This window comes from Equus caballus, chromosome 21 (genome assembly GCF_041296265.1).
Source record: "Equus caballus isolate H_3958 breed thoroughbred chromosome 21, TB-T2T, whole genome shotgun sequence".
Lineage (NCBI taxonomy): Eukaryota > Metazoa > Chordata > Mammalia > Perissodactyla > Equidae > Equus > Equus caballus.
The window spans coordinates 12,811,423-12,834,287 of record NC_091704.1 but is presented as its reverse complement, the minus strand read 5'-3'; positions in this window follow the sequence as shown (position 1 = coordinate 12,834,287).

The following is a 22,865-nucleotide window of genomic DNA, read 5'->3' as shown; positions in this document are numbered from 1 at the left end:
GCGGCCTCCTACCTCCTACAGTGTCCACATGTGGTGGGCGCTCAGCTGTTGGCCCAGAGACTGAACGAGGCCAAGGGGTGTGGAGAGACAAGGAGGGGCCTTGGTTTCCCCAAGAGCTACCTGAATTCCTAAGGGCTTTTATGGATGGAGGAGGATGCTACCGTGTCATTTTAGCCCTTGAATTTCTAGAGATTCCTAGAGTTGAACTTCCTAGATTGTGATTTCCCCTGTCTGGAATCAGAAGACCAACATTCAAATCTGGGCTTTGAATCTTCTTAACTGTGTGATATTGAAAGATGTCACGTATCCTAAAATGTGCACCGTGAGAGTAGCTCATGAGTCACAAAACCAGTACAGGGTAGAAGTGGGACCTAAAGGCAGGTGTTTCTGACTCAAAACCCCACATTGACATGGATTTGGGATGGTGGGAGCACAGCTCTGTTAGGACGAGGTAAGACTCCACACGATTCAGCCCTGCCTTAGCTATCTAATTGTCTTTCCCCCCAACAAAGAGCTTTCTGATAAAAGGAGGGCCATGTCTCCGGATTCAGAGCACATTACACGTGTTACTTACCTTCATCTGAAAGGGGGGAGTCAAACTAACCTCATGTCACTGAGGGAAATAAAAATAATACGTTTATCGAATATTAATGTGACAGACACAATGCTAAGCACTCTCTGGGCATCACTGGCTTTAATTCTTTTTTTTTTCTTTCTTTTTTGTTTTTTTTTTGAGGAAGATTAGCCCTGAGCTAACTGCTTCCAATCCTCCTCTTTTTTGCTGAGGAAGCCTGGCCCTGAGCTAATATCTTTGCCCAGCTTCCTCTACTTTATACATGGGACGCCTACCACAGCATGGCTTGCCAAGCTGTGCGATGTCTGCACCCGGCATCCGAACTGGCAAAGCCCCGGCCACCGAGAAGCAGAAGGTGCGCACTTAACCGCCGTGCCACCGGGCTGGCCCCCACTGGCTTTAATTCTTACAGCGAGGTGGTACTATTATTCCCATTTTTCAGAACAGGAGACTGAGCCCTGGAACGTGAAGATTTTGCCCAACATCACACAGCTTGAAAATGACGATGAAACTCAAGCATCCGCCTCCAGAGACTGTGCGATGACTCTCGACTATCCATAGCCCTTCGAGGAGCTCGATCACTTGTGGGCACACAGCAGGGACCTAATCAAGAGACACTAGCCCTAACCTTTCTGTGAGGGCAAACCCTCTCCTCAGTGCCCCTGCACACATCTTCCCACATCTAAGTCTTTGCGAAGAAGGGGCTCCCTGCCTGAAATACCTTTCCTGTTTCTCTCCTCACCACAATACCCTCCATGTTTATCAAGGCCAAAGGGAAGATCTACCTCCTCCAGGAAGCCAACAGGGATCACACCGGGACAAACGGGTTAATCTGAAACTCCAAATATTCTATCTGTAGTGAAAGTATGTTTTCTCTTTTATTGCCTGCCTATGTCATTAATCACTCCTTCTGGAAGTAACCTCCAATCTTCTTTTGAGGGAGCCAGCACATCCAAATTATCAGTCCAGGTGATTTACCTGAAGCTCAACTCCAACCCCAGGCTCCAAGAATGAGATACCAACCACCCAACCTGGGCCAACTACCGGACCTCAGGATGTTTGTTAAACCTATGTTGGGAAATAGACACAATTTTTATTCTGGGGAGGACAAGCTGGTAGGGTGTAGACCCTGGAGATGCCTGTGCCCATCTTTTCCCTTACTGAGGAGAGACTGGTTAAGAATCAAGAATAAAACAAAAGGAGACATATGCCCAATGGCATTATTTGAACTCATTGATCCAGCCATATCTGAATCAGTTAAGTGTTCCAATACATGTATTCTTGTCTCCTGAAGCCATTTTGAGTTGAGTTTCTACCACTTGCAACTAAAAGACTCTTAATGCACACACACTCTTCAACATTTTAGCCCTGCAGACTCACCCTTTCATAATTTTCTATTACAAACAATGTATTCTATAACCCCAGAAATCTTACAGGCTCCTTAAGGACAGCAGCAGATTCCTTTTCTAAGGGACCAAGAACTTATACCAGAGTTCAGGGTACTTTGTGCCTGATCACGTTAATTGAAATAACCTGTTTAGCACCTATGGCACTATGCACAGAGATGGGGATATAAAGTCAGGTTCTAATACCGATTCTACACTTTACTACGTGGGTGACCTTGGCAAAGGCCTTTCATCCATCTAAGTCTCAGTGTCCTCATATAAACTGGAGACAATAATGTCCAGGACTTTGGGTGTAAGTATCAAGTGATCTAGGCTACTGAAAAGGCTTTTATTTCCCTGGGATAATTTTGACAGCATTAGATTGTTTTCCCAAGAGCAGCCAAGTCGAGGGAGATGATTTCGAATTCCACGGTGCTACAGATGCGGTCAGTAGCAACTGCAAGCTGGAAAGGAAACAAAGTTGGGTGTAATCCATTCAAGTTCACACGTTTCACCAGGGACAGCCTCCGAGCCTTTAAGACTTATGTATGCATTTATCCATTTATTTAATCAACCACTACTAACGCCTACTACAGGCCAGACGCTGCTCTAAGTCCTTTACGGCTATGAAATATCCTCTCACCTTTACACTCACCTATGGAGTGTGTATGATAATCATCCCCGTTTGACAGATCAGGAAACTGACACACAGAATGGTACGGTAACTTGCCCAAGTTCACACAGCCCGTAGGTGGCAGAGCTAGGACCCATTTGACAGGGTCTGGCTCCAGAGTCCACGCTCCGAATCACCACGCTTAGTCTCCAAAAACCTATAGAAAGCGCCAGCCTTAACCGAAAGGTTTTGTTTTCCCCACCCTACAGTCCCTACGCGGCCCCAGGCTCCAGGGCACTCTTTCAGCTCCTCTGACAGGCCATACTCCTCCCTTGCCCCGTCCCAACGCTCTCCCGCACAAGTCCTCCTTTTCTTGTAGGCATCTGCTCTCAGCTTCAACATCACTGCCTAAGCCACAAAGTCTATCAGTAAATGCCGTATTTCTCAGCACCCAACACGAAATAGTTTTTACGTATCTCCTAGGTAACTAGTCGCTGCCTATCTGTCCTTTCCAACTAGGCTGTGAGGCCCAGTACGTCAAACACCCTGTCAGTCTTGCTCACCAAGTGTCCAGACCACTGAACAACGCACCGACCAGAGGAAAGGAAGGACTTGTCCCAAGGTCAGCTCTCCAGACTTTCTGTGGAAGGAGGCAACGAACGGAGCACCCTCGAGCCTCACGCTCTCTCTGCCAGACTTTCAAGAGTGGGACACATACCTGTGCTCACAATGCTCCCCGGACAGCCCCCACCGCACCCCTAACAGCTAGACTTCCGCACAGTCAAGGGCTTTGGAAAGCACTGGCTCTGCACACAAACGTCACGTGGCCCTCGACAGGCCACTTCCCCTGAACCGGCCTGAGCTTCAGGGGCACAACAGGCTTCATGAAAACCCCAACGGAACGCAGCCTCTAAAGGAGGGAGACCTGCACTCCTCAGAACGCATCGAGACCAGTGTCCTTATCGACTTCGCGTCTGTCCCTCCAAGAAGCCAAGACCCCGGGGGCCGCTTCAGCGCCCGACTCCCGGGCACCGCGTCCCCAGGCTGGCCCCGTGCCCGGCACACACCGCCCGTTCCATGAACGAGTGACGCGCACGAAGAGACCCCCCCGCCGCCCCCCCCCCCCCCCCCCCCGCGCTCCGCGCGCCGCACAGCTGTCCCGCGACCTGACGGGCACCTCTCGGCGCACAAGCCTATTCCTCAGAAACACGCTCGCCTCCCACCAGCCCCCAGGCCCACGCCCCCAGGTACCTCTCCCAGATGGCATCATCTTCGCAGGCGCCCTGGTCGTCCGTGTCCGGCGAGCAGGAAGAGCGGGAGCTGAAGGAGGGCCACCTCAGGCCAGCGGCCGTGGCTGTGGAGGGCCCGGGCTGCTGTGCCCAGCGGGGACACGGAGCGGCGTCCACGGACGAGCCCGGCCCGGGAGAGAGCCGCAGAGCGCGGCCGGACTCCGCGGGGCTCGGCTCTGGCCAGGCAGGCGCGGCTCGCCGACGCCTCCCACGCCTCCCGCGACGGTGGCCCGGCAGCCGCGCGCGCTCCTCTCCTCGCGGGCGCGCGCCGCCGCCCAGACGCTCCCAGGCCGTTGCCCCGCCCCCTCCGGCGGTGGACTGCGGACAGGGACAGGGACACCCTCCTGGGAGAACTCCTGGGGCCCCGCCCACACGCTTCGGACCTTCGCGGAGCGGGAAGGTGCGCTGACAGGGACGCAGGGTCCCCGCCAAGCTCGCTCTCGGGGAACTGCAGCCTCCTCCCTCGGGTTTTACTCGAACGTCAGACCCGAAACCACGCAACGTCTACAAGCAAACCCTTTGACATCAGTCTTAGCAGCCTATGTTCAAGTACCACGTCTGACTGGGCAATGGAAACAAAATACAAAATGAACAAACGGGACTACATCAAAGTAAAAAAATCTTCTGCACGGCAAAGGAAACCATCCACAAAACCAAAACGCAACCTAACACCTGGGAGAAGATACTTGCAAACCGTATGTCGGATAAGGGGTTAATACCCAAAATACAGAAAGAACTCATACACCTCAACAACAAAACAAATCAACAACCCAATTAAAAAAACGGGCAAAAGATCTGAGCAGTGACTTCTCCAAAGAAGACATCCGGATGGCCAACAGGCCTATGGAGAGGTGCTCAACATCATGAGCGATCAGACAAGTGCAAATGAAAACTACCATGAGACGTCACCTTACTCTGGTCAGAATGGCTCTAAGTAGCAAGACAAGAGACAAGTGTCGGAGAGGATGTGGAGAGACGGGAACTCTCCTGCACTGCTGGTGGGGGCGCAGACTGGTGCAGCCACTATGGAAAGCAGTAGGGAGTATCCTCAGAAAACTAAGAATAGATCTACCGTTATGATCCGGCTATCCCACTGCTGGCTATTCATCCAAAGAACTCGAAGACACAAATGCAGAAAGACACGTGCACCCCTAGGTTCACTGCAGCATTATTCACAACAGCCAAAACTTGGAAGCAACCTAGGTGCCCATCAAGGGAGGAATGGATAAAGAAGATGTGGTACGTATACACAATGGAATACCACTCGGCCATAAGAAATGATGAGACCCGGCCATTTGTGACAACCTGGATGGACCCTGAGGGTATTATGTGAAGTGAAACAAATCAGAGGGAGAAAGTCAAACACCGTGTGATCTCACTCATGAGCAGAAGATAAAAACAATCACAAACACACACAGAGCCACGGAGATTGGATTGCTGGTTACCATAGGGGGAGGGGGGGAGGGGAGAGAGCAAAAGGGGTGATGAGGCTCACATGGGAGGTGACGGACTATAATTAGTTTTTGGGTGGTGAACACGATGTAATCTACACAGAACTCGAAATATATTACAACGTACATCTGAAAGCTATATGATGTTAGAAGCCACTGTTACTGCAATAAAATAAAATACAATACAATAAAATACAATACAATAAAGAAGTGTAGGAGCCTCAAGAGGCTGACAGGCTTTTGAAAAGTTATTCTAGGGATTTTTACGGCTTAGCTCAGGGCGGCAGACACCAGCCTGAGACACAGCTGTGACACAGTCACTAACTTCAACTAAATTATATTCCGACCGGAGGAAAATCAAAACTACTATAATAATAATAATTTATCAAAGGCCTCACTTTGTGCCAGATCCTGTGCTAACTGCTTTGCACCAACTATCTCATTTAATCCTCACATCCCAAAGCTAGGTTACCGCTACTCTCCCCATTTTAAAGGTGAGGAGACGGAAGCAGAATGATGGCAATCTGCCTGGAATTCACAGAAGGATTCTCTATGTAATGACGTGACTTTTGGACAAGACTTAAAGGCTTAACACATTACAGTGAAGATGCAGATCCCAGTATCACAGAACGTGAAAAACACTGAGTCCTGCCAAGTGCATTAAAACACTAATTATGGATCCTCACAATCTCTTGGCCTGTTTTCTCAGATGAGGGAAAACCCAGTGTGAAAAACCCTTGATGAGAGGTCTGCAGAGGAGGACTACGTCTGGTCTTTAAAGCCGGGAACTATCCCAGTAGCTTCGGAGTCAGTGGGCCCAGAGGAGGCCTTGAGCGTCTCTGTTCTTGGAAAAAGCCCCACAGGCTACACTTCCGTGCCCTTGGAGTTGGGCAGTTCAGTCATGCCCTACATCGGGACGTTTCAGTCAACAACGGGGGTCCCAGAAGATTAGTCCCATGTGGCCTAGGTGTGTAGGAGGCTCTGCCATCTAGGATTAGGAACTCCGTGGTGTTTGCACAGTCTCGAGATTGCCTGACTGTGACACACTCCTCAGAACTGATCCCCACTGTTAAGCAAAGCATGACTGGACTGCCTTAGATTCTCCACGGTTCCAGACCCTGCACTGTTTACGGGATTGCACACGCAGAGGGCACCGTGTCTGAGGCAGAGAGCAGCTGCAATCACACAAGCTCTCGACAGAGAGTCAGGGAAAGGCGTGCTCTGCTTGCACGACTCTCTACTTTTCTCTGTGTCTGAACCATTTCATAGCTAATCTGCTCTTTTTAACCGAACAGCTTAGCAGAAAAGAAAAGAAAAAAAAAAAAAAAGGGTGACCAACAAATACTAAACAAACCAATATAAACAATACATATTAAATAAGCCTAACCCTACTATGCTACTGAAAAGGCGTTTATTTCCCTGGGATAATTTTGACAGCATTAGATTGTTTTCCCAAGAGCAGCCAAGTCGAGGGAGATGATTTCGAATTCCACGGTGCTACAGATGCGGTCAGTAGCAACTGCAAGCTGGAAAGGAAACAAAGTTGGGTGTAATCCATTCAAGTTCACACGTTTCACCAGGGACAGCCTCCGAGCCTTTAAGACTTATGTATGCATTTATCCATTTATTTAATCAACCACTACTAACGCCTACTACAGGCCAGACGCTGCTCTAAGTCCTTTACGGCTATGAAATATCCTCTCACCTTTACACTCACCTATGGAGTGTGTATGATAATCATCCCCGTTTGACAGATCAGGAAACTGACACACAGAATGGTACGGTAACTTGCCCAAGTTCACACAGCCCGTAGGTGGCAGAGCTAGGACCCATTTGACAGGGTCTGGCTCCAGAGTCCACGCTCCGAATCACCACGCTTAGTCTCCAAAAACCTATAGAAAGCGCCAGCCTTAACCGAAAGGTTTTGTTTTCCCCACCCTACAGTCCCTACGCGGCCCCAGGCTCCAGGGCACTCTTTCAGCTCCTCTGACAGGCCATACTCCTCCCTTGCCCCGTCCCAACGCTCTCCCGCACAAGTCCTCCTTTTCTTGTAGGCATCTGCTCTCAGCTTCAACATCACTGCCTAAGCCACAAAGTCTATCAGTAAATGCCGTATTTCTCAGCACCCAACACGAAATAGTTTTTACGTATCTCCTAGGTAACTAGTCGCTGCCTATCTGTCCTTTCCAACTAGGCTGTGAGGCCCAGTACGTCAAACACCCTGTCAGTCTTGCTCACCAAGTGTCCAGACCACTGAACAACGCACCGACCAGAGGAAAGGAAGGACTTGTCCCAAGGTCAGCTCTCCAGACTTTCTGTGGAAGGAGGCAACGAACGGAGCACCCTCGAGCCTCACGCTCTCTCTGCCAGACTTTCAAGAGTGGGACACATACCTGTGCTCACAATGCTCCCCGGACAGCCCCCACCGCACCCCTAACAGCTAGACTTCCGCACAGTCAAGGGCTTTGGAAAGCACTGGCTCTGCACACAAACGTCACGTGGCCCTCGACAGGCCACTTCCCCTGAACCGGCCTGAGCTTCAGGGGCACAACAGGCTTCATGAAAACCCCAACGGAACGCAGCCTCTAAAGGAGGGAGACCTGCACTCCTCAGAACGCATCGAGACCAGTGTCCTTATCGACTTCGCGTCTGTCCCTCCAAGAAGCCAAGACCCCGGGGGCCGCTTCAGCGCCCGACTCCCGGGCACCGCGTCCCCAGGCTGGCCCCGTGCCCGGCACACACCGCCCGTTCCATGAACGAGTGACGCGCACGAAGAGACCCCCCCGCCGCCCCCCCCCCCCCCCCCCCCGCGCTCCGCGCGCCGCACAGCTGTCCCGCGACCTGACGGGCACCTCTCGGCGCACAAGCCTATTCCTCAGAAACACGCTCGCCTCCCACCAGCCCCCAGGCCCACGCCCCCAGGTACCTCTCCCAGATGGCATCATCTTCGCAGGCGCCCTGGTCGTCCGTGTCCGGCGAGCAGGAAGAGCGGGAGCTGAAGGAGGGCCACCTCAGGCCAGCGGCCGTGGCTGTGGAGGGCCCGGGCTGCTGTGCCCAGCGGGGACACGGAGCGGCGTCCACGGACGAGCCCGGCCCGGGAGAGAGCCGCAGAGCGCGGCCGGACTCCGCGGGGCTCGGCTCTGGCCAGGCAGGCGCGGCTCGCCGACGCCTCCCACGCCTCCCGCGACGGTGGCCCGGCAGCCGCGCGCGCTCCTCTCCTCGCGGGCGCGCGCCGCCGCCCAGACGCTCCCAGGCCGTTGCCCCGCCCCCTCCGGCGGTGGACTGCGGACAGGGACAGGGACACCCTCCTGGGAGAACTCCTGGGGCCCCGCCCACACGCTTCGGACCTTCGCGGAGCGGGAAGGTGCGCTGACAGGGACGCAGGGTCCCCGCCAAGCTCGCTCTCGGGGAACTGCAGCCTCCTCCCTCGGGTTTTACTCGAACGTCAGACCCGAAACCACGCAACGTCTACAAGCAAACCCTTTGACATCAGTCTTAGCAGCCTATGTTCAAGTACCACGTCTGACTGGGCAATGGAAACAAAATACAAAATGAACAAACGGGACTACATCAAAGTAAAAAAATCTTCTGCACGGCAAAGGAAACCATCCACAAAACCAAAACGCAACCTAACACCTGGGAGAAGATACTTGCAAACCGTATGTCGGATAAGGGGTTAATACCCAAAATACAGAAAGAACTCATACACCTCAACAACAAAACAAATCAACAACCCAATTAAAAAAACGGGCAAAAGATCTGAGCAGTGACTTCTCCAAAGAAGACATCCGGATGGCCAACAGGCCTATGGAGAGGTGCTCAACATCATGAGCGATCAGACAAGTGCAAATGAAAACTACCATGAGACGTCACCTTACTCTGGTCAGAATGGCTCTAAGTAGCAAGACAAGAGACAAGTGTCGGAGAGGATGTGGAGAGACGGGAACTCTCCTGCACTGCTGGTGGGGGCGCAGACTGGTGCAGCCACTATGGAAAGCAGTAGGGAGTATCCTCAGAAAACTAAGAATAGATCTACCGTTATGATCCGGCTATCCCACTGCTGGCTATTCATCCAAAGAACTCGAAGACACAAATGCAGAAAGACACGTGCACCCCTAGGTTCACTGCAGCATTATTCACAACAGCCAAAACTTGGAAGCAACCTAGGTGCCCATCAAGGGAGGAATGGATAAAGAAGATGTGGTACGTATACACAATGGAATACCACTCGGCCATAAGAAATGATGAGACCCGGCCATTTGTGACAACCTGGATGGACCCTGAGGGTATTATGTGAAGTGAAACAAATCAGAGGGAGAAAGTCAAACACCGTGTGATCTCACTCATGAGCAGAAGATAAAAACAATCACAAACACACACAGAGCCACGGAGATTGGATTGCTGGTTACCATAGGGGGAGGGGGGGAGGGGAGAGAGCAAAAGGGGTGATGAGGCTCACATGGGAGGTGACGGACTATAATTAGTTTTTGGGTGGTGAACACGATGTAATCTACACAGAACTCGAAATATATTACAACGTACATCTGAAAGCTATATGATGTTAGAAGCCACTGTTACTGCAATAAAATAAAATACAATACAATAAAATACAATACAATAAAGAAGTGTAGGAGCCTCAAGAGGCTGACAGGCTTTTGAAAAGTTATTCTAGGGATTTTTACGGCTTAGCTCAGGGCGGCAGACACCAGCCTGAGACACAGCTGTGACACAGTCACTAACTTCAACTAAATTATATTCCGACCGGAGGAAAATCAAAACTACTATAATAATAATAATTTATCAAAGGCCTCACTTTGTGCCAGATCCTGTGCTAACTGCTTTGCACCAACTATCTCATTTAATCCTCACATCCCAAAGCTAGGTTACCGCTACTCTCCCCATTTTAAAGGTGAGGAGACGGAAGCAGAATGATGGCAATCTGCCTGGAATTCACAGAAGGATTCTCTATGTAATGACGTGACTTTTGGACAAGACTTAAAGGCTTAACACATTACAGTGAAGATGCAGATCCCAGTATCACAGAACGTGAAAAACACTGAGTCCTGCCAAGTGCATTAAAACACTAATTATGGATCCTCACAATCTCTTGGCCTGTTTTCTCAGAGGAGGGAAAACCCAGTGTGAAAAACCCTTGATGAGAGGTCTGCAGAGGAGGACTACGTCTGGTCTTTAAAGCCGGGAACTATCCCAGTAGCTTCGGAGTCAGTGGGCCCAGAGGAGGCCTTGAGCGTCTCTGTTCTTGGAAAAAGCCCCACAGGCTACACTTCCGTGCCCTTGGAGTTGGGCAGTTCAGTCATGCCCTACATCGGGACGTTTCAGTCAACAACGGGGGTCCCAGAAGATTAGTCCCATGTGGCCTAGGTGTGTAGGAGGCTCTGCCATCTAGGATTAGGAACTCCGTGGTGTTTGCACAGTCTCGAGATTGCCTGACTGTGACACACTCCTCAGAACTGATCCCCACTGTTAAGCAAAGCATGACTGGACTGCCTTAGATTCTCCACGGTTCCAGACCCTGCACTGTTTACGGGATTGCACACGCAGAGGGCACCGTGTCTGAGGCAGAGAGCAGCTGCAATCACACAAGCTCTCGACAGAGAGTCAGGGAAAGGCGTGCTCTGCTTGCACGACTCTCTACTTTTCTCTGTGTCTGAACCATTTCATAGCTAATCTGCTCTTTTTAACCGAACAGCTTAGCAGAAAAGAAAAGAAAAAAAAAAAAAAAGGGTGACCAACAAATACTAAACAAACCAATATAAACAATACATATTAAATAAGCCTAACCCTACTATGCTACTGAAAAGGCGTTTATTTCCCTGGGATAATTTTGACAGCATTAGATTGTTTTCCCAAGAGCAGCCAAGTCGAGGGAGATGATTTCGAATTCCACGGTGCTACAGATGCGGTCAGTAGCAACTGCAAGCTGGAAAGGAAACAAAGTTGGGTGTAATCCATTCAAGTTCACACGTTTCACCAGGGACAGCCTCCGAGCCTTTAAGACTTATGTATGCATTTATCCATTTATTTAATCAACCACTACTAACGCCTACTACAGGCCAGACGCTGCTCTAAGTCCTTTACGGCTATGAAATATCCTCTCACCTTTACACTCACCTATGGAGTGTGTATGATAATCATCCCCGTTTGACAGATCAGGAAACTGACACACAGAATGGTACGGTAACTTGCCCAAGTTCACACAGCCCGTAGGTGGCAGAGCTAGGACCCATTTGACAGGGTCTGGCTCCAGAGTCCACGCTCCGAATCACCACGCTTAGTCTCCAAAAACCTATAGAAAGCGCCAGCCTTAACCGAAAGGTTTTGTTTTCCCCACCCTACAGTCCCTACGCGGCCCCAGGCTCCAGGGCACTCTTTCAGCTCCTCTGACAGGCCATACTCCTCCCTTGCCCCGTCCCAACGCTCTCCCGCACAAGTCCTCCTTTTCTTGTAGGCATCTGCTCTCAGCTTCAACATCACTGCCTAAGCCACAAAGTCTATCAGTAAATGCCGTATTTCTCAGCACCCAACACGAAATAGTTTTTACGTATCTCCTAGGTAACTAGTCGCTGCCTATCTGTCCTTTCCAACTAGGCTGTGAGGCCCAGTACGTCAAACACCCTGTCAGTCTTGCTCACCAAGTGTCCAGACCACTGAACAACGCACCGACCAGAGGAAAGGAAGGACTTGTCCCAAGGTCAGCTCTCCAGACTTTCTGTGGAAGGAGGCAACGAACGGAGCACCCTCGAGCCTCACGCTCTCTCTGCCAGACTTTCAAGAGTGGGACACATACCTGTGCTCACAATGCTCCCCGGACAGCCCCCACCGCACCCCTAACAGCTAGACTTCCGCACAGTCAAGGGCTTTGGAAAGCACTGGCTCTGCACACAAACGTCACGTGGCCCTCGACAGGCCACTTCCCCTGAACCGGCCTGAGCTTCAGGGGCACAACAGGCTTCAGGAAAACCCCAACGGAACGTAGCCTCTAAAGGAGGGAGACCTGCACTCCTCAGAACGCATCGAGACCAGTGTCCTTATCGACTTCGCGTCTGTCCCTCCAAGAAGCCAAGACCCCGGGGGCCGCTTCAGCGCCCGACTCCCGGGCACCGCGTCCCCAGGCTGGCCCCGTGCCCGGCACACACCGCCCGTTCCATGAACGAGTGACGCGCACGAAGAGACCCCCCCGCCGCCCCCCCCCCCCCCCCGCGCTCCGCGCGCCGCACAGCTGTCCCGCGACCTGACGGGCACCTCTCGGCGCACAAGCCTATTCCTCAGAAACACGCTCGCCTCCCACCAGCCCCCAGGCCCACGCCCCCAGGTACCTCTCCCAGATGGCATCATCTTCGCAGGCGCCCTGGTCGTCCGTGTCCGGCGAGCAGGAAGAGCGGGAGCTGAAGGAGGGCCACCTCAGGCCAGCGGCCGTGGCTGTGGAGGGCCCGGGCTGCTGTGCCCAGCGGGGACACGGAGCGGCGTCCACGGACGAGCCCGGCCCGGGAGAGAGCCGCAGAGCGCGGCCGGACTCCGCGGGGCTCGGCTCTGGCCAGGCAGGCGCGGCTCGCCGACGCCTCCCACGCCTCCCGCGACGGTGGCCCGGCAGCCGCGCGCGCTCCTCTCCTCGCGGGCGCGCGCCGCCGCCCAGACGCTCCCAGGCCGTTGCCCCGCCCCCTCCGGCGGTGGACTGCGGACAGGGACAGGGACACCCTCCTGGGAGAACTCCTGGGGCCCCGCCCACACGCTTCGGACCTTCGCGGAGCGGGAAGGTGCGCTGACAGGGACGCAGGGTCCCCGCCAAGCTCGCTCTCGGGGAACTGCAGCCTCCTCCCTCGGGTTTTACTCGAACGTCAGACCCGAAACCACGCAACGTCTACAAGCAAACCCTTTGACATCAGTCTTAGCAGCCTATGTTCAAGTACCACGTCTGACTGGGCAATGGAAACAAAATACAAAATGAACAAACGGGACTACATCAAAGTAAAAAAATCTTCTGCACGGCAAAGGAAACCATCCACAAAACCAAAACGCAACCTAACACCTGGGAGAAGATACTTGCAAACCGTATGTCGGATAAGGGGTTAATACCCAAAATACAGAAAGAACTCATACACCTCAACAACAAAACAAATCAACAACCCAATTAAAAAAACGGGCAAAAGATCTGAGCAGTGACTTCTCCAAAGAAGACATCCGGATGGCCAACAGGCCTATGGAGAGGTGCTCAACATCATGAGCGATCAGACAAGTGCAAATGAAAACTACCATGAGACGTCACCTTACTCTGGTCAGAATGGCTCTAAGTAGCAAGACAAGAGACAAGTGTCGGAGAGGATGTGGAGAGACGGGAACTCTCCTGCACTGCTGGTGGGGGCGCAGACTGGTGCAGCCACTATGGAAAGCAGTAGGGAGTATCCTCAGAAAACTAAGAATAGATCTACCGTTATGATCCGGCTATCCCACTGCTGGCTATTCATCCAAAGAACTCGAAGACACAAATGCAGAAAGACACGTGCACCCCTAGGTTCACTGCAGCATTATTCACAACAGCCAAAACTTGGAAGCAACCTAGGTGCCCATCAAGGGAGGAATGGATAAAGAAGATGTGGTACGTATACACAATGGAATACCACTCGGCCATAAGAAATGATGAGACCCGGCCATTTGTGACAACCTGGATGGACCCTGAGGGTATTATGTGAAGTGAAACAAATCAGAGGGAGAAAGTCAAACACCGTGTGATCTCACTCATGAGCAGAAGATAAAAACAATCACAAACACACACAGAGCCACGGAGATTGGATTGCTGGTTACCATAGGGGGAGGGGGGGAGGGGAGAGAGCAAAAGGGGTGATGAGGCTCACATGGGAGGTGACGGACTATAATTAGTTTTTGGGTGGTGAACACGATGTAATCTACACAGAACTCGAAATATATTACAACGTACATCTGAAAGCTATATGATGTTAGAAGCCACTGTTACTGCAATAAAATAAAATACAATACAATAAAATACAATACAATAAAGAAGTGTAGGAGCCTCAAGAGGCTGACAGGCTTTTGAAAAGTTATTCTAGGGATTTTTACGGCTTAGCTCAGGGCGGCAGACACCAGCCTGAGACACAGCTGTGACACAGTCACTAACTTCAACTAAATTATATTCCGACCGGAGGAAAATCAAAACTACTATAATAATAATAATTTATCAAAGGCCTCACTTTGTGCCAGATCCTGTGCTAACTGCTTTGCACCAACTATCTCATTTAATCCTCACATCCCAAAGCTAGGTTACCGCTACTCTCCCCATTTTAAAGGTGAGGAGACGGAAGCAGAATGATGGCAATCTGCCTGGAATTCACAGAAGGATTCTCTATGTAATGACGTGACTTTTGGACAAGACTTAAAGGCTTAACACATTACAGTGAAGATGCAGATCCCAGTATCACAGAACGTGAAAAACACTGAGTCCTGCCAAGTGCATTAAAACACTAATTATGGATCCTCACAATCTCTTGGCCTGTTTTCTCAGAGGAGGGAAAACCCAGTGTGAAAAACCCTTGATGAGAGGTCTGCAGAGGAGGACTACGTCTGGTCTTTAAAGCCGGGAACTATCCCAGTAGCTTCGGAGTCAGTGGGCCCAGAGGAGGCCTTGAGCGTCTCTGTTCTTGGAAAAAGCCCCACAGGCTACACTTCCGTGCCCTTGGAGTTGGGCAGTTCAGTCATGCCCTACATCGGGACGTTTCAGTCAACAACGGGGGTCCCAGAAGATTAGTCCCATGTGGCCTAGGTGTGTAGGAGGCTCTGCCATCTAGGATTAGGAACTCCGTGGTGTTTGCACAGTCTCGAGATTGCCTGACTGTGACACACTCCTCAGAACTGATCCCCACTGTTAAGCAAAGCATGACTGGACTGCCTTAGATTCTCCACGGTTCCAGACCCTGCACTGTTTACGGGATTGCACACGCAGAGGGCACCGTGTCTGAGGCAGAGAGCAGCTGCAATCACACAAGCTCTCGACAGAGAGTCAGGGAAAGGCGTGCTCTGCTTGCACGACTCTCTACTTTTCTCTGTGTCTGAACCATTTCATAGCTAATCTGCTCTTTTTAACCGAACAGCTTAGCAGAAAAGAAAAGAAAAAAAAAAAAAAAGGGTGACCAACAAATACTAAACAAACCAATATAAACAATACATATTAAATAAGCCTAACCCTACTATGCTACTGAAAAGGCGTTTATTTCCCTGGGATAATTTTGACAGCATTAGATTGTTTTCCCAAGAGCAGCCAAGTCGAGGGAGATGATTTCGAATTCCACGGTGCTACAGATGCGGTCAGTAGCAACTGCAAGCTGGAAAGGAAACAAAGTTGGGTGTAATCCATTCAAGTTCACACGTTTCACCAGGGACAGCCTCCGAGCCTTTAAGACTTATGTATGCATTTATCCATTTATTTAATCAACCACTACTAACGCCTACTACAGGCCAGACGCTGCTCTAAGTCCTTTACGGCTATGAAATATCCTCTCACCTTTACACTCACCTATGGAGTGTGTATGATAATCATCCCCGTTTGACAGATCAGGAAACTGACACACAGAATGGTACGGTAACTTGCCCAAGTTCACACAGCCCGTAGGTGGCAGAGCTAGGACCCATTTGACAGGGTCTGGCTCCAGAGTCCACGCTCCGAATCACCACGCTTAGTCTCCAAAAACCTATAGAAAGCGCCAGCCTTAACCGAAAGGTTTTGTTTTCCCCACCCTACAGTCCCTACGCGGCCCCAGGCTCCAGGGCACTCTTTCAGCTCCTCTGACAGGCCATACTCCTCCCTTGCCCCGTCCCAACGCTCTCCCGCACAAGTCCTCCTTTTCTTGTAGGCATCTGCTCTCAGCTTCAACATCACTGCCTAAGCCACAAAGTCTATCAGTAAATGCCGTATTTCTCAGCACCCAACACGAAATAGTTTTTACGTATCTCCTAGGTAACTAGTCGCTGCCTATCTGTCCTTTCCAACTAGGCTGTGAGGCCCAGTACGTCAAACACCCTGTCAGTCTTGCTCACCAAGTGTCCAGACCACTGAACAACGCACCGACCAGAGGAAAGGAAGGACTTGTCCCAAGGTCAGCTCTCCAGACTTTCTGTGGAAGGAGGCAACGAACGGAGCACCCTCGAGCCTCACGCTCTCTCTGCCAGACTTTCAAGAGTGGGACACATACCTGTGCTCACAATGCTCCCCGGACAGCCCCCACCGCACCCCTAACAGCTAGACTTCCGCACAGTCAAGGGCTTTGGAAAGCACTGGCTCTGCACACAAACGTCACGTGGCCCTCGACAGGCCACTTCCCCTGAACCGGCCTGAGCTTCAGGGGCACAACAGGCTTCATGAAAACCCCAACGGAACGCAGCCTCTAAAGGAGGGAGACCTGCACTCCTCAGAACGCATCGAGACCAGTGTCCTTATCGACTTCGCGTCTGTCCCTCCAAGAAGCCAAGACCCCGGGGGCCGCTTCAGCGCCCGACTCCCGGGCACCGCGTCCCCAGGCTGGCCCCGTGCCCGGCACACACCGCCCGTTCCATGAACGAGTGACGCGCACGAAGAGACCCCCCCCCCCCCCCCCCCCCCCCCCCCCCCCGCGCTCCGCGCGCCGCACAGCTGTCCCGCGACCTGACGGGCACCTCTCGGCGCACAAGCCTATTCCTCAGAAACACGCTCGCCTCCCACCAGCCCCCAGGCCCACGCCCCCAGGTACCTCTCCCAGATGGCATCATCTTCGCAGGCGCCCTGGTCGTCCGTGTCCGGCGAGCAGGAAGAGCGGGAGCTGAAGGAGGGCCACCTCAGGCCAGCGGCCGTGGCTGTGGAGGGCCCGGGCTGCTGTGCCCAGCGGGGACACGGAGCGGCGTCCACGGACGAGCCCGGCCCGGGAGAGAGCCGCAGAGCGCGGCCGGACTCCGCGGGGCTCGGCTCTGGCCAGGCAGGCGCGGCTCGCCGACGCCTCCCACGCCTCCCGCGACGGTGGCCCGGCAGCCGCGCGCGCTCCTCTCCTCGCGGGCGCGCGCCGCCGCCCAGACGCTCCCAGGCCGTTGCCCCGCCCCCTCCGGCGGTGGACTGCGGACAGGGACAGGGACACCCTCCTGGGAGAACTCCTGGGGCCCCGCCCACACGCTTCGGACCTTCGCGGAGCGGGAAGGTGCGCTGACAGGGACGCAGGGTCCCCGCCAAGCTCGCTCTCGGGGAACTGCAGCCTCCTCCCTCGGGTTTTACTCGAACGTCAGACCCGAAACCACGCAACGTCTACAAGCAAACCCTTTGACATCAGTCTTAGCAGCCTATGTTCAAGTACCACGTCTGACTGGGCAATGGAAACAAAATACAAAATGAACAAACGGGACTACATCAAAGTAAAAAAATCTTCTGCACGGCAAAGGAAACCATCCACAAAACCAAAACGCAACCTAACACCTGGGAGAAGATACTTGCAAACCGTATGTCGGATAAGGGGTTAATACCCAAAATACAGAAAGAACTCATACACCTCAACAACAAAACAAATCAACAACCCAATTAAAAAAACGGGCAAAAGATCTGAGCAGTGACTTCTCCAAAGAAGACATCCGGATGGCCAACAGGCCTATGGAGAGGTGCTCAACATCATGAGCGATCAGACAAGTGCAAATGAAAACTACCATGAGACGTCACCTTACTCTGGTCAGAATGGCTCTAAGTAGCAAGACAAGAGACAAGTGTCGGAGAGGATGTGGAGAGACGGGAACTCTCCTGCACTGCTGGTGGGGGCGCAGACTGGTGCAGCCACTATGGAAAGCAGTAGGGAGTATCCTCAGAAAACTAAGAATAGATCTACCGTTATGATCCGGCTATCCCACTGCTGGCTATTCATCCAAAGAACTCGAAGACACAAATGCAGAAAGACACGTGCACCCCTAGGTTCACTGCAGCATTATTCACAACAGCCAAAACTTGGAAGCAACCTAGGTGCCCATCAAGGGAGGAATGGATAAAGAAGATGTGGTACGTATACACAATGGAATACCACTCGGCCATAAGAAATGATGAGACCCGGCCATTTGTGACAACCTGGATGGACCCTGAGGGTATTATGTGAAGTGAAACAAATCAGAGGGAGAAAGTCAAACACCGTGTGATCTCACTCATGAGCAGAAGATAAAAACAATCACAAACACACACAGAGCCACGGAGATTGGATTGCTGGTTACCATAGGGGGAGGGGGGGAGGGGAGAGAGCAAAAGGGGTGATGAGGCTCACATGGGAGGTGACGGACTATAATTAGTTTTTGGGTGGTGAACACGATGTAATCTACACAGAACTCGAAATATATTACAACGTACATCTGAAAGCTATATGATGTTAGAAGCCACTGTTACTGCAATAAAATAAAATACAATACAATAAAATACAATACAATAAAGAAGTGTAGGAGCCTCAAGAGGCTGACAGGCTTTTGAAAAGTTATTCTAGGGATTTTTACGGCTTAGCTCAGGGCGGCAGACACCAGCCTGAGACACAGCTGTGACACAGTCACTAACTTCAACTAAATTATATTCCGACCGGAGGAAAATCAAAACTACTATAATAATAATAATTTATCAAAGGCCTCACTTTGTGCCAGATCCTGTGCTAACTGCTTTGCACCAACTATCTCATTTAATCCTCACATCCCAAAGCTAGGTTACCGCTACTCTCCCCATTTTAAAGGTGAGGAGACGGAAGCAGAATGATGGCAATCTGCCTGGAATTCACAGAAGGATTCTCTATGTAATGACGTGACTTTTGGACAAGACTTAAAGGTTTAACACATTACAGTGAAGATGCAGATCCCAGTATCACAGAACGCGAAAAACACTGAGTCCTGCCAAGTGCATTAAAACACTAATTATGGATCCTCACAATCTCTTGGCCTGTTTTCTCAGAGGAGGGAAAACCCAGTGTGAAAAACCCTTGATGAGAGGTCTGCAGAGGAGGACTACGTCTGGTCTTTAAAGCCGGGAACTATCCCAGTAGCTTCGGAGTCAGTGGGCCCAGAGGAGGCCTTGAGCGTCTCTGTTCTTGGAAAAAGCCCCACAGGCTACACTTCCGTGCCCTTGGAGTTGGGCAGTTCAGTCATGCCCTACATCGGGACGTTTCAGTCAACAACGGGGGTCCCAGAAGATTAGTCCCATGTGGCCTAGGTGTGTAGGAGGCTCTGCCATCTAGGATTAGGAACTCCGTGGTGTTTGCACAGTCTCGAGATTGCCTGACTGTGACACACTCCTCAGAACTGATCCCCACTGTTAAGCAAAGCATGACTGGACTGCCTTAGATTCTCCACGGTTCCAGACCCTGCACTGTTTACATGACTGCACACGCAGAGGGCACCGTGTCTGAGGCAGAGAGCAGCTGGAATCACACAAGCTCTCGACAGAGAGTCAGGGAAAGGCGTGCTCTGCTTACACGACTCTCTACTTTTCTCTGTGTCTGAACCATTTCATAGCTAATCTGCTCTTTTTAACCGAACAGCTTAGCAGAAAAGAAAAGAAAAAAAAAAAAAAAGGGTGACCAACAAATACTAAACAAACCAATATAAACAATACATATTAAATAAGCCTAACCCTACTATGCTACTGAAAAGGCGTTTATTTCCCTGGGATAATTTTGACAGCATTAGATTGTTTTCCCAAGAGCAGCCAAGTCGAGGGAGATGATTTCGAATTCCACGGTGCTACAGATGCGGTCAGTAGCAACTGCAAGCTGGAAAGGAAACAAAGTTGGGTGTAATCCATTCAAGTTCACACGTTTCACCAGGGACAGCCTCCGAGCCTTTAAGACTTATGTATGCATTTATCCATTTATTTAATCAACCACTACTAACGCCTACTACAGGCCAGACGCTGCTCTAAGTCCTTTACGGCTATGAAATATCCTCTCACCTTTACACTCACCTATGGAGTGTGTATGATAATCATCCCCGTTTGACAGATCAGGAAACTGACACACAGAATGGTACGGTAACTTGCCCAAGTTCACACAGCCCGTAGGTGGCAGAGCTAGGACCCATTTGACAGGGTCTGGCTCCAGAGTCCACGCTCCGAATCACCACGCTTAGTCTCCAAAAACCTATAGAAAGCGCCAGCCTTAACCGAAAAGTTTGGTTTTCCCCACCCTACAGTCCCTACGCGGCCCCAGGCTCCAGGGCACTCTTTCAGCTCCTCTGACAGGCCATACTCCTCCCTTGCCCCGTCCCAACGCTCTCCCGCACAAGTCCTCCTTTTCTTGTAGGCATCTGCTCTCAGCTTCAACATCACTGCCTAAGCCACAAAGTCTATCAGTAAATGCCGTATTTCTCAGCACCCAACACGAAATAGTTTTTACGTATCTCCTAGGTAACTAGTCGCTGCCTATCTGTCCTTTCCAACTAGGCTGTGAGGCCCAGTACGTCAAACACCCTGTCAGTCTTGCTCACCAAGTGTCCAGACCACTGAACAACGCACCGACCCGAGGAAAGGAAGGACTTGTCCCAAGGTCAGCTCTCCAGACTTTCTGCGGAAGGAGGGAACGAACGGAGCACCCTCGAGCCTCACGCTTTCTCTGCCAGACTTTCAAGAGTGGGACACATACCTGTGCTCACAATGCTCCCCGGACAGCCCCCACCGCACCCCTAACAGCTAGACTTCCGCACAGTCAAGGGCTTTGGAAAGCACTGGCTCTGCACACAAACGTTACGTGGCCCTCGACAGGCCACTTCCCCTGAACCGGCCTGAGCTTCAGGGGCACAACAGGCTTCATGAAAACCCCAACGGAACGCAGCCTCTAAAGGAGGGAGACCTGCACTCCTCAGAACGCATCGAGACCAGTGTCCTTATCGACTTCGCGTCTGTCCCTCCAAGAAGCCAAGACCCCGGGGGCCGCTTCAGCGCCCGACTCCCGGGCACCGCGTCCCCAGGCTGGCCCCGTGCCCGGCACACACCGCCCGTTCCATGAACGAGTGACGCGCACGAAGAGACCCCCCCGCCGCCCCCCCCCCCCCCCCCCGCGCTCCGCGCGCCGCACAGCTGTCCCGCGACCTGACGGGCACCTCTCGGCGCACAAGCCTATTCCTCAGAAACACGCTCGCCTCCCACCAGCCCCCAGGCCCACGCCCCCAGGTACCTCTCCCAGATGGCATCATCTTCGCAGGCGCCCTGGTCGTCCGTGTCCGGCGAGCAGGAAGAGCGGGAGCTGAAGGAGGGCCACCTCAGGCCAGCGGCCGTGGCTGTGGAGGGCCCGGGCTGCTGTGCCCAGCGGGGACACGGAGCGGCGTCCACGGACGAGCCCGGCCCGGGAGAGAGCCGCAGAGCGCGGCCGGACTCCGCGGGGCTCGGCTCTGGCCAGGCAGGCGCGGCTCGCCGACGCCTCCCACGCCTCCCGCGACGGTGGCCCGGCAGCCGCGCGCGCTCCTCTCCTCGCGGGCGCGCGCCGCCGCCCAGACGCTCCCAGGCCGTTGCCCCGCCCCCTCCGGCGGTGGACTGCGGACAGGGACAGGGACACCCTCCTGGGAGAACTCCTGGGGCCCCGCCCACACGCTTCGGACCTTCGCGGAGCGGGAAGGTGCGCTGACAGGGACGCAGGGTCCCCGCCAAGCTCGCTCTCGGGGAACTGCAGCCTCCTCCCTCGGGTTTTACTCGAACGTCAGACCCGAAACCACGCAACGTCTACAAGCAAACCCTTTGACATCAGTCTTAGCAGCCTATGTTCAAGTACCACGTCTGACTGGGCAATGGAAACAAAATACAAAATGAACAAACGGGACTACATCAAAGTAAAAAAATCTTCTGCACGGCAAAGGAAACCATCCACAAAACCAAAACGCAACCTAACACCTGGGAGAAGATACTTGCAAACCGTATGTCGGATAAGGGGTTAATACCCAAAATACAGAAAGAACTCATACACCTCAACAACAAAACAAATCAACAACCCAATTAAAAAAACGGGCAAAAGATCTGAGCAGTGACTTCTCCAAAGAAGACATCCGGATGGCCAACAGGCCTATGGAGAGGTGCTCAACATCATGAGCGATCAGACAAGTGCAAATGAAAACTACCATGAGACGTCACCTTACTCTGGTCAGAATGGCTCTAAGTAGCAAGACAAGAGACAAGTGTCGGAGAGGATGTGGAGAGACGGGAACTCTCCTGCACTGCTGGTGGGGGCGCAGACTGGTGCAGCCACTATGGAAAGCAGTAGGGAGTATCCTCAGAAAACTAAGAATAGATCTACCGTTATGATCCGGCTATCCCACTGCTGGCTATTCATCCAAAGAACTCGAAGACACAAATGCAGAAAGACACGTGCACCCCTAGGTTCACTGCAGCATTATTCACAACAGCCAAAACTTGGAAGCAACCTAGGTGCCCATCAAGGGAGGAATGGATAAAGAAGATGTGGTACGTATACACAATGGAATACTACTCGGCCATAAGAAATGATGAGACCCGGCCATTTGTGACAACCTGGATGGACCCTGAGGGTATTATGTGAAGTGAAACAAATCAGA